The 17,419-nt window shown below is 49.9% G+C and overlaps 2 protein-coding genes across 2 annotated transcripts in view; both read right to left on the bottom strand.

The window, feature by feature from the left end:
- The window catches only part of LOC309564355 (uncharacterized protein), a gene marked incomplete at its 3' end in the record, with an annotated part of 715,072 nt that overhangs the window by 68,463 nt on the left and 629,190 nt on the right, over nt 1-17,419 (bottom strand).
- LOC309563353 (uncharacterized protein) overlaps nt 1-17,419 on the bottom strand; it is a gene marked incomplete at its 3' end in the record, with an annotated part of 522,832 nt that overhangs the window by 30,467 nt on the left and 474,946 nt on the right.

The following is a 17,419-nucleotide window of genomic DNA, read 5'->3' as shown; positions in this document are numbered from 1 at the left end:
GAGGAGTGGAGATCTGCAATGATAAATAGGGGAATGAGGAGTGGGGGACAACCGTGTCAGTGGGGGTTGTGGAATAAAGGTGAACGGGGTGAGGAGAGGTGAATAACAGTGTTAGATGGGGGATGAGGAATGGGGGACAGCGGTGTTAGATGTGGGTTGAGAAATGGGGGACAGCAGTGTTAGATAGGGGGTGAGGAGTGGGGGACAGCGGTGTTAGATGGAGGGTGAAGAGCGGGGAATTGCAGTGTTAGATGGGGGTGAGGAGTCGGGGACAGCAGTGTTACATGGGGGGTGAGGAGCAGTAGACAGCGGTGTTAGATGGGGGGTGAGGAGCAGGGGATAGCGGAGTTAGATGGGGGGTGAGGAGCAAGAGACAGCGGTTTTAGATGGGGGGTTGAGGAGTGGGGGACAGCGGTGTTAGATGGGGTGAGGAGTGGGGTACAGCGGTGTTAGATGGGGATGAGGAGCGTGGGAACAGCAGTGTTAGATGGGGGGTGAGGAGTGGGGAATAGCGGTGTTAGATGGGGGGTGAGGAATGGGGGACAGCGGTGTTAAATGGGGGGGTGAGGAGCGGGGGACAGCGGTGTTAGATGGAGGGTGAGGAGCAGGGGACATCAGTATTAGATGGGGGCAGGTAGCTGTGTCTGGTGTCTTCTGACACATGCAGAGTATAGATTGCACAGACACGGTGGAGTTCCTGGTCATCCAGTATATATAGATCTGGGGGCCCAGTTGGTGTTGGGACAAAGGATGGGATCAATGTTAGTGATGAGGGAAGAAAGCTGCTGAATATTTCCAAAGGTGAGTGTCGGGGTCACCCCGAGCTCTGCCTCTTCCCCAGATAGATTATGAGTACTTCGGCTCTGCCTGGTGAGGGCACTACACTAGCTGGGGGAAGTTTTGCTGCTCATCCTACTTATGTGATTTTTCACCGGGGGACTGCAATCTGATTCTCATTGTTATTCGTTCCTCTGTTTCTGTTCCCCCTGGGCATTAAAACAGGAGGAGAGCATTTTCTTTATGTAATTAAAGATTATATATAGAAAATAATATCTTATTACCTCCTCTGCTGCCACTTCCACCTACGTCTCCTCTCTACTTCCTCCCGACTCGCCTCCAAATTCCTATTTTTATACCTGACATCACTTCCTCTGTGCGCCTACATCACTTCCTGTCAGTATCCTACATCACTTCCTGTCTATACCTCACATCACTTCCTGTCTGTGCGTTCCATCTGAGAGAAGTCAGGTCACCACCTTGTGGACCATATTGGGATTTTTGTACTTAGGGTACTTACGGTGATTGTAGGCGTATTTGTTCCTCGCAGCAAAACAGTTGAGTTCTCTCGGCGATGTTTTGGTTATTTGCTCTAACAGGTAACTTTTCAAGATTGGCCTTCAGGGTGTTCATCTTCTTTCGAACAATATCAGTAATTTTTGCTAGAAAACTTAGCACAATTCCCAGCCGTTTTGCTGGATGTGGGTCCCCCTGGGCTACCGCTAGTGACAACAGCACATTTAAGCATGTTCTCCAAGTGCGAGCACTGAGACAAGAACCAGTCCAGTATCTGTGGGTTTTGTGTTTATTTAGGAACTTGGATGGGAGAAGGTATGAGTGGGATACTCCTTTGGCTCAACTATGCACAAATTGCTAGGGACAACTGAAAAATGCCGATTGGTGCTGACTCAACACTGGCTGGATGCCGATCAACGTCGGTTGACACTGCTGCCTGCTAACGCTGAACTGACTTTTGACTGCTTTCTTTAATAAAGAAATCCTCTTTAAGCTCCCTTAAGCACTCCTTGCTGAGGTGGCTACTTGTATAACTGCTGCACTGCTGAACACTTCAGGGCCTGCACGGGCGCCCTCTTTCACTCTCTTAGCTTCAGGGCTTAGACACTGGCACCCCCTTTCTAAGCCTTCTCTACTGGTTAGCTGGCTCCGGGATCCCTCTGACCTTCTGGAGGGGTCCCTTCTCCTAGGCAGACCCTTGGGCAGTTTCGAGTACTCGCAACACTGTTTTTCCAGGAAACCTCTGCCCAGCAGCTCCACTCGGTCCACAGCACTTTGGATCCCTCTCTGCAGCCCAGCTCAACCTCCGTCCTCTAGACTGACCGCCCAGGACACACTTGCTTCTTCTGACAGGAGGAGTGACAGCCGTCAGCCTCCTCCTTGGACTCTGCTTCCGCCAAAGACACTCTGTCATGTGCTCCTCTCAGACTTATACCCCACCCCAGGGTGCATTGCGGCAGGTACTGCCCACTGAGACAGATATAAGCCCTGGTGTGCTATTGGCCAGGTTTCCTCCACTGTCCAACAAGATCCCTCGTTGGTTACAGTGGGGAGACTGCCCAAACTCAACAGGCACACTTAGAAACACGTGACAGCCTAGCTGAATGATCAGGCCCCCTTGATAAGCAGACAGGGCCACATAAATGCTTTTTCCTATGACCTACCAAGGAGGGTGCTACAACTACTTGGAACACCCAAATATTATAAAAAAGAAATTTTTAAGCAGAGACCCCAGAGAAAAAAATGGCGAGCGTTGTCATTTTTTTTATGTCACATGGTATATGCGCAGTAGTTTTGCAAATGCAATTTTTTGGGGGAAAAAAATACACTTTAATTATTTAACAACCTAAAACACAATACCCTAACCCTACATTTTTATGTATAATGTAAAAGATGATGTTATGCCGAGTAAATAGATACCTAACGTGACAAGCTTTAAATACTTCCCGTTCAAGGCCGTCATATGACGTCCTTGACTTTGAGTGGAGATATCTGAATGATAGGTGCAGATGCAGGCATCATTCAGATGTTATCTTTTTCCCCCTTATCTTTCAGGACAGCCACCTTTGAGAGACCTTGGCTCCTCCCTTCTCAGGAAACACCTCCTCCACCATGCAGATTTAAATCCCTTGTCAGCCAGTGCCTTTCAGTTCTGGTGTTTCCTTTGGTGGGGAGACATCGCCAGGAACCTGGGCTTAACACCCGGGAGAGTCTGAGGCTGTGTTTCCTGTCAGTGGAAGGCTAAGGTCTCTCCTTATGCACAGCTAAGGGTCATTGTGGGGAGCCCGAAATACCTGCTGGGCTGCTTGGCATCACCCTAGCTTCTCCTCAGGGTGGTCTGAGGCTGCAGGGGTCTGCTCTTCGTCACTCAGGGGAGCACTGCGCAGGTGCGGCCGGTCCTCCCGCATCTTGCGGCCAGCATTGGAGCTTAAGACTTGGCAGGGTGATAGCGGGTACAAGGCTAAACTGTGCAGGATTCCTCTTACAGTGGACCACCTGTTCGGGCCAGGCTTGGAAACCGTCCTGGATTGGACGGCTGACAGGAAAAATTCCTTTGATTAGTGATCGTCTTTGAGATGCGTTTGGGGTCATTATTATGTTGGAATACTGCCCTGCAGTCCAGTCTCTGAAGGGAGGGGATCATGCTCTACGTCAGTATGTCACAATACATGTTGGCATTCATGGTTCCCTTAATGAACTGTAGCTCCCCAGTGCTGGCAGCACTCATGCACTCAACTTCTTTAGTGGACCATGGAGAGGTCTGTTTTGAGTGGAACCTGTCCTGTTAAACCACTGTATGGTCTTGGCCACCATGCTGCAGCTCAGTTTCAGGGCCTTGGCAATCTTCTTATAGCCTAGGCCATCTTTATGTAGAGCAACAATTCTTTATTTACAGATCCTCAGAGAGTTCTTTGCCATGAGGTGCCATGCTGAACTTCCAATGACCAGTATGAGAGAGTGAGAGTGATAACACCAAATTTAACACACCCGCTCCCCATTCACACCTGAGACCTTGCAACACTAACGAGTCACATGACACCGGGGAGGGAAAATGGCCAAATGGGCCCAATTTGGACATTTTCACTTAGGGGTGTACTCACTTTTGTTGCCAGCGGTTTAGACATTAATGGCTGTGTGTTGCGCTATTTTGTGAGGAAGGCAAATTTACACTGTTATAAAAGCTGTACACTCACTACTTTACATTGTAGCAAAGTGTAATTTCTTCAGTGTTGTCACATGAAAAGATAGAATAAAATATTTACAAAAATGTGAGGGGTGTACTTACTTTTGTGAGATACTGTATATAAACTCTGTGCGCCAGTATCTTCTTTCTCCATTAACAGAACAGCAATCTGTTTTGTGTTTATCGGCAGACCACTGTATTGCCTCTCTTGGGAACGTTTGCCGGGAACCGCTGGACCCGCTGATTGGGTCCCGCTAAATCCATCAGGAGCTGGCTGCTGGCGGCACACGTACGCGCCCCAGACCCGGAAATGCAGATAACGTACAGGTATGTGATTCTATGTAGAACGGCCACTCTACCGCAGTACATGTACGTGGGGCGGTCAAAGAAAAAAGTCTCCCTGATAAATAGAAAAGCTATGACCTGGTGGATTGTATGCAGAATTCTTGTGTCCAGCTGAGGACATTTATGGCCTTAATATTGAAGATGTGGTGGATGTTTCCTTTTGGTCTGGGAACTGTGATCAGAGTAGAACTCCTGGAACTGATCTGGCCCCAGACCCAGAAATGCAGATGACGTACAGGTACGCGATTCTGTGCAGAACAGCCTCCCTGCAACAGTGCATGTACTTTGGGCAGTCGAAGGAAAAAGTCTCACTGATAAAAAGGGAGGCTATGACTTGGTGGCTTGCATGCGGAACTCCTGGGCCCAACTGAGGACATTTAGGGCCTCCTGTGCCCAGCTGTGGACATTTGGGGCCTTAACCACTTAAGCCCTGGAGGATTTGGCTGCTCAAAGACCAGAGCCTATTTTGCAACTCGGTACTGTGTGAATTTAATAGACAATTACGCGGTCGTGCGACGCTGCACCCAAATGAAATTGACGTCCTTTTTTTCCCACAAACAGAGCTTTCTTTTGTTGCTATTTGATCACCTATGCGATTGTTACTTTTTGCGCTATAAACAAAAAAAGAGCGAAAATTTTGAAAAAAATAACAATATATTTCCCATTTTTTTTATATGAAATTCCCCCAAAAAAATGTAAAAATCAAAATTTTTTTACATTTTAGGCCAATTTCTCTTCTGCTACATATGTTTGGTAAAAAAAATCGCAATAAGCGTATTTTGATTGGTTTGCGCAAAAGTTATTGCATTTACTAACTCGTTTTTTTTTAACGAGTAATGGCGGCGATCTGCGATTTTTTTTTTTTTGCGGGACTGCAACATTGCGGCGGACAGATCGGACCCTTGACTGACATTTTTGACACTTTTGGGGGGTACCAGTGGCATTACTACAGTAATCAGTGCTAAAAATATGCACTGTTACTGTAAAAATTACACTGGCATGGAAGGGGTTAACTTTATTAGAGATGCAGGGGTTAAATGTGTCCCTAGGGGCGTGCTTCTAACTGTAAAGGGGTGTGGCTTTTCATGTAACCACAGAGACATATGATCCTACATAGCAGGATCGTATGATCTCTGCAGTTACACCAGGGAGAACGACGAGCGGCTTTGTTTACATCAGCCGCCTGCCTTTCTCCCTCTCCAGTGGGAGATCGCGAGTGACCGGTGGACATAGGTGCCACTGGTCACTCGCGCTGGAATGTCCGTGAACGAGCAGGGGCGGGAGCGTGCCTCCGGCGGCGCGCGCTCGCCCCCTAGAGGCTCCTGGGCGAGCAACGTAGCCCTACGTCGGTTTGCCTAGGAGAGCCAGACTGCCGCAGTAAATAGTCGTGCGGCGGTCGGCAAGTGGTTAAGATTGAAGATGTGGTGGATGTCTCCTTTTTGGGGAACTGTGGACAGAGTAGAAGTCCTGGAACTCTTCTGGCCTTAGCTCAGTGAGATAGTTTGGAGGACTAATGTCATAGACAGGTTGCCAAAAAAGTTTAGGGCCTTAGAAAAGGTCTCCAATGGCTTGTCAATGTGGTGCCTTCTCGACTCTCCATCTCACATAAAACCCCAATGTCGCCCCTATGCTTAATTAATGTCCTAGTGTGATTGGCATATTGTTATTGATATGTTGTGATGCCGGAAGCTAAATTAGCGGATAACCACTATATGAATTTTTTCTTATTCTCCTGCGTGGAACTGTGTTTTTGTATCTTTTTTTTTGTGGTTGTGGCTGGACACTGGGAACCAGGCCTGTTTAAAAATACAGATAAATATACAAAACAGTCAGAGTTCGGTCATCTGTGCCGTGACACATTTACCAAATTCACTATTCGGCATACAGTAAGCCAGTAGACAGTGATTCGGAATAAGGTGATCCAGACATGTTTCAAAATCTGTTGTTCATTTCTTCTTCAGGGGAAGTAGCACAGAAATGTCTGTTATTAAAGATATTTGATATAATTTGATCAGCAATGAGTTAAAGTATTAGGGCTCTTTCACACGGGCGTTCCGTATGTCCGTGAATCACCCCATCCGTTTGCGGGTGATATACGGACATAATGAATGTCTAAGGGATTGCGGATGTCAGCGGATGACCATCCGCTGACATCCGATTTTCGTCCTTTCAGTTCTGTTCCGTTTTTTGGAACGGAACAGAACCCTATTTTTGTTCCGTTTAAAAAACGGAATGGAGGCAAAATCGGATGTCAGCGGTGTCATCCGCTGACATCCGCAATGCCCATAGACATAAATTATGTCCGTATATCATCCGCAAACGGATGGGATGATATGCGGACATACGGAGTGGATGACACAAGTGTCATCCGTGTCCGTGAAAAAAAAAAAAAAAGTGCCGGAGCGGATCGCAATACGGTCCGCTCCGTGTGAAAGAGCCCTTAAGTGCATCAATAAGTTATCTAACAATGTAAAAATATTCCACAGGGTAACTACAGGTGTTACAGTCAAGAATTTTAATTGTCTGCACATGTGAAAAATGAACCAGGCGCTTACGAAGAACACCTACATTCGTATATATATACATCTACGTTTTTTAGACTTACCCTGAGGCAACAGGTGGGCATTGATGATAATACAGGGGGGCAACAAGTGGGCAATAATCACAATACATGGAGCAACAGATGGAAAATCGTGGCAATACATGAGACAACAGGTGGATATTGATGATAATACATGAAACAACAAGTGGGCAATCATCAGACTACATGGAGCAATAGATGGACAACCATGACATTAGATGAGGCAATACACAAGGCAACAAGTGGGCAATCATTACAATACAAAGGGCAATAAGAGAGCAATAGTGACAATACATGGTCCATTGTGCAACTACATTGGGCAACAAATGGGCAATCATGACAATACATGAGGCAGCAGGTGAGCATTTATGATAATACATGGGGCAAAAAGTCTATAATCATTACAATACATGGGGCAACAGGTGGACATTCATGACAATACATGAGACAACAGGCTGGTGAAAATGACAATAGATGGGGCAACAGATGGAAAATCATGACAATACATTAGGCAACAGGTGGATATTGATGATAATACATGGGGCAACAAGTGGGCATTTACCATAATACATGCAGCAACAGACAAAGAGCTATGACAATACACGGGGCAACAAGCAAGCAATAATGACAATACATGGTCTATCATGCAACTTTAATTTATTATAGTAGCTGGCTTTTTATTGGTTCAACTAATGTACTTTGTATGATTATTAATACATTTGACAAATGTACTAATTCCATTCTATCTATTCTATCTCCCAATATCCTCCTCACCTCTCCGGTCAGGTCTGTGTTTTATTAATAGAGATAAAAGCGATATCATGTGACAAGCGAGAGAAAGCAAGGTGGCAGCATTGGGTCTGGGTGAAGAGTGGGGCAGAAGCATCCTATAGGGGGTGTGAGGAGTGAAGATCTGCAAGGTTGAATAAGGGAATAAGGAGGGGGGGCAGTGTTAGATGGGGGGGGGTGAGGAATGGGGGATAGCTGTGTTAGATGGGGGGTGAGGAATGAGGAACAGCAGTGTTAGTTGGGGGGTGAGGTTTGGGGGACAGCGGTATTAGTTGAGGGGGGGGGGGGTGAGGAATATGGAAAAGCAGTGTTAGATGGTGGGTGAGGAGTGGGGGACAGCAGTGTTAGATGAGGGTGAGGAATAGTGGACAGCGGTGTTCGATGGGGGGTGAGGAATGGGGAAGAGGGGTGTTAGATGGGGGGTGAGGAATGGGGCACAGCGGTGTTAGATGGGGGGTGAGGATTGGGGGACAGCAGTGTTAGATGGGGGGTGAGGAGTGCGGGACAGCAGTGTTAGATGGGGGGGAGGGGTGAGGAATGGGGGACAGCGGTGTTAGATGGGGGGGGGTGAGGAGTGGGGGACAGCAGTGTTAGATGGGGGGGAGGAATGGGGGACAGGGGTGTTAGATGGGGGTGAGGAATGGGGGACAGCGGTGTTAGATGGGGGGAGGAACGGGGGACAGCAGTGATAGGGGGTGAGGAATGGTGGACAGTGGTGTTAGATGGGGCAGGTAGCCCTGTCTGTTGTTTTCTGACAAATGCAGAGTATAGATGGCACAAACACAGTGGGGTTCCCGGTCATCCAATATGTACAGAACTGTTGGTGTTCAGACAGAGGATGGGATTAATGTTAGTTGGGGGGGGGGGGGGGGGTTCTGCATAATATTTCCGGAAGGGAGTGTCCAAGTCACCATGACCTCTGCTTCTCACCCAGATAAATTGTGGATACCTCGGATCTGTCTTTTGGGGGTGCTGCAGTAGAGCTGGAGAAAGTTTTTCTGTTGGGAAGCGCGCTGTGCATCATGCTTTTATTTTTTCACCGGGGGGGCCAGAAACAGATCCTCAGTGTTATGTGTTCCTCTGTTTCTGTTCTCCCAGGGGCAAAAAGGAAGGAGGACATTTTCTTTATGTTAATAAAGATTATAAATATAAAATAAGATCTTAATACCTCGTCTGCTGCCACTTCCAGCTACGTCTCCTCTCTAATTCCTTCCGACTCACCTCTCACTCGGGAACTTTCTATTTATACCTGACATCGCTTCCTAGGGTTGCCAACTTTCTGAAATGGAAATAAGGAACGGGGGAGGGGGCGGGGCGGGAAGGGGGCAGGGAGGGGGCGGGGCTGAGGAAAAAATAATATATTTCATTAGAGATTTGTGCCTTGTCAGGATCAGGAGTTGTCACGGAACCATGAACCAGACGAACAACAACAGATAAGAGAAAATAAGAAGGCTTTATTGAAAATCAAGCTGTAAAGCAAAAGTCCAAACGGATGGCGAAACCTGAGGCAGAGTCCTTGCGAAGCCAGAGGTCAGGAACCAGGAGGGTAGTCAGACGAAGCCGGAATCAGGAACCAGCAGGGTAGTCAGACGAAGCCAGGATCAGGAACCAGCAGGGTAGTCAGACGAAGCCAGGATCAGGAACCAGCAGGGTAGTCAGACGAAGCCAGGATCAGGAACCAGCAGGGTAGTCAGACGAAGCCAGGATCAGGGACCAGAAGCAGCAGCAGTCTTAGAAGCATGTGAACACAGGAGGACCAAGCAAGGAACTGAAGCCACAGACCTCCTATATATATGAGCTAGGCATCCAGCTCCTCCCAGTGGGAAGGAGGAGCCGCAGGGTGGGAGGCTACAAGAAACCCAGAAACCAAGATGGCCGCCAGCACATGTCAAACGAAGGAGAACAGCAAGAAGGTAAGACCATGACAGGAGTATCCAATTGTAAGGACAAATAAATCAGAGAGGAAACAATATTTGGAAGGGGGAAGTATGTGTGTGGCACACAGCTCACCCCATAAGGCCCTCATTAGGTTCCCAATCCCAATCTGTACCATTCCTATCATCTAACCACAGATCAGGCTCGCAGTCCCTGCACACTGTGTGGTCCTTGGGTTCAGGGACTGATCATTACACATGTGCTGGCTGGCCCATCTCACACCGTATATTTGGGCCATGATTCCCTGGGCAGTGCTGAGGATTCATGAGTTCTGCTAACGTTCCATTGTGAGTTCCTGAGGAGGAGGGAGCTGCTGGCTGGTCGGCTCTGCAGGAGGACGGAATGATTAGCATGGCATGAGCCCGATCAGAGGACACAGCTTTGTGTCAGCACCTGATTTATACACTGAACCCACCAACAGCACTGGGACACTGACAGCACTGTGACTCTATGCCTTGTCTGTACACTGACAGCACTATTACTGTATATAATTACATGTAGAGGCTTGAAATGAATATATACTTTTTCTTTGCTCGCCTCAACCTTCCTTTCCTCTGCTCTTCTCCCCTTTTCTTCAGTTCTGCTTACCTTTTTTTGTGCTCTGCCTCTGGCAGACTGGCAGAGTCTGCGCTCGCTTTCTGCAGCAGCAGGTACCACGGGCGCCGGGCGGGGAAGGGAGGGGTTACGTCGTGACGTCATCGGCACGGCCCGGCATTGCGGAATTGTTATTGGTCAGAAGGTGGAGAGGGGAGGGGTCGGACTTGGGCCGGGGACGCACGCACAGTCAGTCATAGAAAACAGTGTAGTACACTACTACGAAAGTGACGAACAACAACAAATACCGCGGAGCGGCCGAATACGGAACAAAGTGCGTTCCGTATCAGTTTGATACGGAACAGCACTTTTCTGTGTAAAATACGGGACGATTCCGTATTTTTTACGGAACGGTTGGCGACCCTATCGCTTCCTGTCTGTATCTCATAACACTTCTTATCTTGTGTTCCTCCTGAGATACACTATATTACCAAAAATACACCTGCCTTTACACGCACATGAACTTTAATGGCATCCCAGTCTTAGTCCGTAGGGTTCAATATTGAGTCGGCCCACCGTTTGCACCTATAACAGCTTCAACTCTTCTGGAAAGGCTGTCCACAAATTTTAGGAGTGTGTCTATGGGAATGTTTGACCATTCTTCCAGAAGCACATTTCTGAGGTCAGCTATTGATGTTGGACAAAAAGGCCTGGCTCGCAGTCTCCACTCTAATTCACCCCAAAGGCATTCTATGGGGTTGAAGTCAGTCAAGCTCCTCCACTCCAAACTCGTTCATCCATGTCTTTATGGACCTTGCTTTGTGTACTGGTCCAAATCATTTGGTGGATGGGGGATTATGGTGTGGGATTGTTTCTCAGTTGTTGGGCTTGGCCCCTTAGTTCCAGTGAAGGGAACTCTTAAGGCATCTGTAAACCAAGTCCGTTAGGAAAATGTCATGCTCCCAACTTTGTGGGAACAGTTTGGGGATGGCCCCTTACTGTGCCAACATGACTACGCACCAGTGCACAAAGCAAGGTCCATAAAGACATGGATGAGTGAGTTTGGGATGGAGGAACTTGACTGGCCTGTGCAGAGTTCTGACCTCAACCCGATAGAACACCTTACGAATAGATTACAGCGGAATGAGTTGGAGTGGAAACTGCGAGCCAGGACTTCAACATCAGTGACTAACCTCACAAATGTGCTTCTGGAAGAATGGTCAAACATTCCCATAGACACACTCCTAAACCTTGTGGACAGCCTTCCCAGAAGAGCTGAAGTTGTTATAGCTGCAAAGGGTGGGCCAACTCCATATTGAACCCTACGGACTAAGACTGGGATGGCATTAATGGTCATGTGAAGGCAGGCGTCCCAATACTTTTGGTAATATTGTGTAAGTCGGATCTCCACCTTGTTGACCATATTGGGATTTTTGTACTTTGCATACCTACGTTGATTGTATCCGTATCTTCTCCTTGCAGAAAAACAGCTGAGTACTCTCTGTGATTCTTTGGTTATTTCCTCTAACGGGTACATTTTCAGGACTGGTTTTCAGGGTTCTCCCTTCATCTTGGTCCCAGCAGTTGTGATACACAAAGCTTTAGCAAAATGTTAAAGTGGTTCTAAGATCTAAACATTCTGCAGGCCAGTCAAGTTCTTCCAGCCCAAACTCGCTCAGCCATGTCTTTATGGACCTTGCATTGTGCACTGGTCCAAATCATTTGGTGGAAGGGGGATTATGGTGTGAGGTTGTTTTTTCAGGGATTGGGCCTGGCCCCTTAGTTCCAGTGAAAGGTTAAGCCTTTAAAGGGCGGTATACAGCATATGTACCAACGATTACATCACATTACACATTTCCTCTACATCTCTAAGCCAGTTAGCACGCAGCATTTGTGGTTTTACTATATGTGGGTAGCATCCCTTATCTATATGACTCATCTTGATACAAACTGCCGTTGCACACTGTCTGGAAGAAGGAAGAGGGGTGGGGGGGGGGGGGGGTTGGGGTGGCGAGCTAGTTATGTGCAGATGATGAAATCTCTAGGGACTTTCCAACCTAAACCACAAGCATAAGAGTTGAATCTGTTAAAGCTGCAAGGGGTGGGCCAACTCAATATTGAACCCTACGGACTAAGACTGGGATGCCATTGTAGTTCATGTGCGTGTAAAGGCAGGTGTCCCAATACTTTTGGTAATATATTGTATCTCAGGAGGAACGCAAGACAAGAAGCGATATGAGGTAAAGACAGTAAGTGATGTCAGGTATAAATGGAAAGTACCCGAATGAGCGGTGAGTCGGGAGGAAGAAGAGAGGAGATGTTGCTGGAACTGGCAGCAACGGAGGTAATAAGATCTTATTTTCTATTCATAATCTTTAGTTACCTAAAGAAAATGTCCTCCTTTCTTTTTGCCGCTGGGGGGACAGAAACAGAGGAACACATAACACTGAGGATCTGTTTCTGGTCCCCTGGTGAAAAAAATAAAAGTATGGACGCACAGCGCGCTTCGCAACAGCAAAACTTTCTCCAGCTCTCCTGCAGCTCCCCCACCAGACAGATCCGAGGTATCCACAATTTATCTGGGGGAGAAGCAAAGCTCATGGTGACTTGCACACTCCCTTCTTGTAATATTCAGCAACCCCCCCCCCCCGCCACCCCTAACATTAATCCCATTCTCTGCCTGAACACCAACTGGACCCCCAGATCTATATATACTGGATGACCGGGAACCCCACTGTGTCTGTGCCACCTATACTCTGCATGTGTCAGAAGACACTAGATACGGCTACCTGCCCCCCATCTAACACCGCTGTCTCTGTTCCTCACCCCCCATCTAACACTGCTGTCCCCCATTCTTCACCCCCCATCTAATGGCACTTTTCCACTGCAAGTACCGGCTCGACTCCACTCGCCACTGCTTGGCCCAGCTTGGCTCAGTTTGCTTTTCCACTGCGTGGTACGAGTCGGCACCTTTCAGCACTGTATAGGCTCTACTCGGCTCGGTTTGCTTTTCCACTAAAGTAGTAAGTAGGTGGGATTACAACGATACTCTGACCAATCAGTGGCTAGTAGTGACAAACAATCAAGGCTGCATGCAAAGGATTGTGGCATATGGTATAGGTACGGCCCGCTTGGAACCCCAACCGAGGTGGTACTGTTTAAGCAAACCATACCGAGCCTTACCATGTAGTGGAAAAGTGCCGCTGTACCAAACCGTACCAAACCGTACCGAACCATTCTAACATGTACCATGCGGTACCATGCAGTGGAAAAGCGCCAAACCGAGCCGTACAATGCAGTGGAAAAGCACCATAACACTGCTGTCCCCCATTCCTCACCCCCCATCTAACACCGCTGTCCTCCATTACTCAACCCCCATCTAACACTGCTGTCCCCCACTCCTCACCCCCCATCTAACACCGCTGTCCCCCATTCCTCATTCCCATCTAACACTGCTGTCCCCCATTCCTGACCCCGCATCTAAGACCACTGTCCACCATCCCTCAACCTCCATCTAACACTGCTGTCCCCCACTCCTCACCCCCATCCCTCAAGCTCCATCTAACACCGCTGTCCCCCATCCCTCAACCTCCATCTAACACCGCTGTCCCCCATCCCTCAACCTCCATCCAACACTGCTGTCCCCCACTCCTCACCCCCATCCCTCAAGCTCCATCTAACACCGCTGTCCCCCATCCCTCAACCTCCATCTAACACCGCTGTCCCCCATCCCTCAACCTCCATCCAACACTGCTGTCCCCCACTCCTCACCCCCATCCCTCAAGCTCCATCTAACACCGCTGTCCCCCATCCCTCAACCTCTATCTAATACCGCTGTCCCCCATCCCTCTACCTCCATCTAACACTGCTGTCCCCCATTCCTCACCCCACATCTAACACCGCTGTCGACCATCCCTCAACCTCCATCTAACACCGCTGTCCCCCATCCCTCAACCTCCATCTAACACCGCTGTCCCCCATCCCTCAACCTCCATCTAACACTGCTGTCCCCCATCCCTCAACCTCCATCTAACACTGCTGTCCCCCATCCCTTAACCTCCATCTAACACTGCTGTCCCCCATTCCTCACCCCGCATCTATGACCGCTGTCCCCCATTTCTCACCCCCATCTAACACTGCTGTCCCCCATATCTCACCCCCATCTAACACTGCTGTCCCACACTCCTCACCTCCCCTATCTAATTCTAATACTGCTGTGCCCCATTCCTCACCCCCCCCCCGCTGCCCTGCATTTCTCACCCCCCATCTAACACCGCTGTGCCCCACCCCTCAACCTCCATCTGACACTGCTGTCCCCCATTCCTCACCCCCCATCTAAAACTGCTGTGCCCCATTCCTCACCCCCATCTAACATCGCTGTTCATTATTCCTCATCTAACACCGCTGTCCCCCACCCCCCCTCATCTAACACCAGACAGACCTGAGGTATCCACAATTTATCTGGGTGAGAAGCAGAGCTCATGGTGACTTGGACACTCCCTTCTGGAAATATTCAGCAGAACCCCCCCCCCCCAACTAACATTAATCTCATCAACTGCCTGAACACCAACTGGGCCCCCAGATCTGTATCTACTGGATGACTGGGAACCCCACCGTGTCTGTGCCATCTATACTCTGCATGTGTCAGAAGACACCAGACATGGTTACCTGCCCCTAACTAACACCACTGTCCCCCACTCCTCACCTCCCCATCTAACACCACTGTCCGCCACTCCTCACCCCCATCTAACACTGCTGTCCCCCATTCCTCACCCCCATCTAACACTGCTGTCCCCCACTCCTCATCCCCCATCTAGCACCGCTGTCCCCCATTCCTCACCCCCATCTAACACTGCTGTCCCCCGCTACTCACCCCGCATTTAACACTGCTGTCCCCCGCTCCTCACCCCGCATTTAACACCGCTGTCCCCCACTCCTCACCCCATCTAACACCGCTGTCCCCCACTCCTCACCCCCATCTAACACCGCTGTCCCCCGCTCCTCACCACCCATCTAGCACTGCTGTCCCCCATTCCTCACCCCCATTTAACACTGCTGTCCCCATTCCTCACCCCCATCTAACACCGCTGTCCCTCATTCCTCACCCCTATCTAACACCGCTGTCCCCCATTCCTCACCCCCCCATCTAACACCACTGTCCACCTTTCCTCGCCCCCCCATCTAATACTGCTGTCCCCATTCCTTACCCTCTATCTATCACTGCTGTCTCCTGTTCCTTAACCTCCATCTAACACTGCTGTCCCCCATTCTTCACCCCCCCATCTAACACCACTGTCCCCCCATCCCCTTAACCTCCATCTAAACACTGCTGTCCCCCAGTCCTCACCCCCATCTAACACTGCTGTCCCCCATTCCTCACTCCCCATCTAACACTGCTGTCCCCCATCCCTCAACCTCCATTTAACACTGCTGTCCCCCACTCCTCACCCCCATTTAACACTGCTGTCCCCCTTCCCTCAACCTCCATTTAACACTGCTGTCCCCCATCCCTCAACCTCCATCTAACACTGCTGTCCCCCATCCCTCAACCTCCATCTAACACTGCTGTCCCCCACTTCTCACCCCCATCTAACACCGCTGTCCCCCATCCCTCAACCTCCATCTAACACCGCTGTCCCCCATCCCTCAACCTCCATCTAACACCGCTGTCCCCCATCCCTCAACCTCCATCTAACACTGCTGTCCCTCAACCCCCCCCATCTAATTCTAATACTGCTGTGCCCCATTTCTCACCCCCATCTAACACTGCTGTCCCACACTCCTCACCCCCCCCCATCTAATTCTAATACTGCTGTGCCCCATTCCTCACCCCCCATCTAACACCGCTGCCCTGCATTTCTCACCCCCCCATCTAACACCGCTGTGCCCCACCCCTCAACCTCCATCTGACACTGCTGTCCCCCATTCCTCACCCCCCCATCTAAAACTGCTGTGCCCCATTCCTCACCCCCATCTAACACCGCTGTCCCCCACCCCCCCTCATCTAACACAAGACAGACCTGAGGTATCCACGATTTATCTGGGTGAGAAGCAGAGCTCATGGTGACTTGGACACTCCCTTCTGGCAATATTCAGCAGAACCCCCCCCCCCAACTAACATTAATCCCATCATCTGCCTGAACACCAACTGGGCCCCCAGATCTGTATCTACTGGATGACTGGGAACCCCACTGTGTCTGTAGGGCCGGCGCTACTGCTAGGCGAACAAGGCAGCCGCCTAGAGCGCACTGCCGCCTAGGGCGCAACCATACCTCCCGCTCCCAAGCGTCCCTGAGTCCCCGGTGAATCAGGACTGAGTCCCGGAATGCTTGCGGCGGTGCGGGCGGCTTGGTTCCCTCACGCCGCCCGCGAGTTACACACACGGCAGCTGGTCTCTCTCCCCAGCTGCCTGTGTCAGTGCAGACCAGAGGCGATTCCTATACATAGAGGAGAGAGACGGGCAGAAGCTCTTCACTCTCTGCAACAGCGCCGCTCTGATCTGAGGTCTGTGATGTTTATAACTACTAACTTGCAAGGGGGGGGGTGTATGGAGCTGGGGGGGTGTATGGTGCTAGGGGGGTGGAGATGGGGGGAGTGTATGGAGATAGAGGGGTGTATGAAGCTGGGGGGGTGTATCGAGATGAAGGGGTGTGTGAAGCTGGGGGGGTGTATGAAGCTGGCGGGGGGTGTATGGAGATGGAGGGGTGTGTGAAGCTTGGGGGGCTTGTATGGAGATGGAGGGGTGTATGAAGCTGGGGGGGGGGGTGTATGGAGATGGAGGGGTGTGTGAAGCTGGGGGGGGGTGTATGGAGATGAAGGGGTGTGTATGTCATCTTCCTACCCCCCCACCCCACCACCTGACATCTTCATCCCCCCTGTCATCTTCCTACCATCCCACCCCCTGTCATCTTCATCTCCCCTTGTCATCTTCACCCCCCTGTCATCTTCAGCGCCCCCCTGTCATCTTCATCCCCCATCCCCCTTGTCATCTTCATCCCCTCTGTCATCTTCCTACCATCCCACCCCCTGTCATCTTCATCCCCCCTTGCCATCTTCACCCCCCTGTCATCTTCATCCCCCCTGTCATCTTCATCCCCATCCCACCCCCTGTCATATTCATCTCCCCTTGTCATCTTCACCCCCCTGTCATCTTCAGCGCCCCCCTGTCATCTTCATCCCCCATCCCACCCCCTGTCATCTTCATCCCCTCTGTCATCTTCCTACCATCCCACCCCCTGTCATCTTCATCCCCCTTGCCA

Source organism: Pelophylax lessonae (assembly GCF_965119305.1).
Source record: "Pelophylax lessonae genome assembly, chromosome: 9".
In the NCBI taxonomy this organism is placed as follows: domain Eukaryota; kingdom Metazoa; phylum Chordata; class Amphibia; order Anura; family Ranidae; genus Pelophylax; species Pelophylax lessonae.
This window is presented reverse-complemented; position numbering and strand designations above follow the sequence as displayed.